We start from the raw sequence: 1462 nt of genomic DNA on the forward strand, positions 1-1462 counted from the left end.
CCCTGCTACCCCAGCTGTTCTCCTTTGATTTTGATGTAAGAAAGAAAGTGAAGTTGCTCAGTCATATCTGACTCTTTGTGACCCCGTGGACTGTAGCCCCCCGGGCTTCTCCATCCATGGGATTTTCCAGGCAAGAATACTGGAGTGGGTTGCCATTTCCTTCTCCAGGGGATCTTCCTGACCCAGGGATTGAAGCCAGGTCTTCCACATTGCAGGCAGACGCTTTACCCTCTGAGCTACCAGGGAAGCCTTGGTTTTGATGTAACCTTTATGCAAATCCAAGCTAGTGTGTATTATTGCTCACTCCCTGCTCCCCCCTACTCAAGAGCCTGCATCTACAGGTGAGCTTTTCAGGATCGCACAGGTGGCTGGAATCAGAGCTCAAACAGAGCCCAGGTCTCTGACCTCTGGGAGTTTCATCGGTTCCTCTGTCGTGTGTGATGATCCACCCCCACGTTCCTGCACTGTCTGGTCTGGGGGTGCTTTGGTGTAACACTTGGCTTGGTTTGGTGGGTGGAGGGTTTCCTGTGGTTTCACAGCAGCTGCATATTTAGATAAAGCTGCATTATCCTTGGCCTCAGGGACTTTCTTCAGGCTGTTCCAGCTTACGCTGTCACTGGTGTCCCCCCAACACTTCCACCCACCTCTGCCAAGCAGTCCAGGAAACCCCCCCAGAATGCCAGAACCTTGGGCTCCCTAACTCTACCCACCTCCACCCTCCCATCGTCCTCTGTGCCCCCCAGTCCCCTGCTTTTCTGTCTTCCTTTCACCCTCCTTCCTCTCCTTCCTTCCCTTCTTTCTCTCCTGCGCTGCATGGCATGTGGGAATCTTACTTCCCCGACCAGGGATTGAACCCGGACCCCCTGAAATGGAAGCCCAGTCTTAACCACTGGACCACCAGGGAAGTCCTTAACCATGTTTTCATAATCTGTACAAAAGGAACAAAATACTCACTTCCAGGATCACTGTGGGACCCTATGGGAAACATCTCTGCACAGTGAACAACCACTAAATACTGCCTCCCTTCCCTGGACTGCGGACTGCGGGCCACTCTTGGGTTCCTTAATGGCTCGGTGGGGAGGAGGTTTGGAGGCGGGCCCTCGGCTCTGCTACTCTGGGGGAGAGGGCGGTCAGGCCAGCCTGGGGGGTGAGCCCGCAGCAACTGCCCCGAGCCTTTGTCCGGCTGCGGGACAGGCTTTGCCTCGGTCCTCCCCTGCCCAGACTCTGGGCTTCTCTGGGCTGGGAAGAGGAGAGCAGTCTCCTCTTTGAGGGCAGTGTCATCCTCTCTCAAGGCTGAGACTGACACCCGGCGACCCCTCCCCACTTTTCTGGCCTCACTGTGCCCGGTGGCGCCAACACTCTCCTCGGCTCACACTGTCCCACAGATGCTAACTCTTCTGCTCGGCTAGAAATACCGTCTTATTTTTAGCTCTGGCCCTGGTCCATCCCACTGCACCCCTCC

This window comes from Capra hircus, chromosome 5, assembly GCF_001704415.2.
Source record: "Capra hircus breed San Clemente chromosome 5, ASM170441v1, whole genome shotgun sequence".
Classification (NCBI taxonomy): domain Eukaryota; kingdom Metazoa; phylum Chordata; class Mammalia; order Artiodactyla; family Bovidae; genus Capra; species Capra hircus.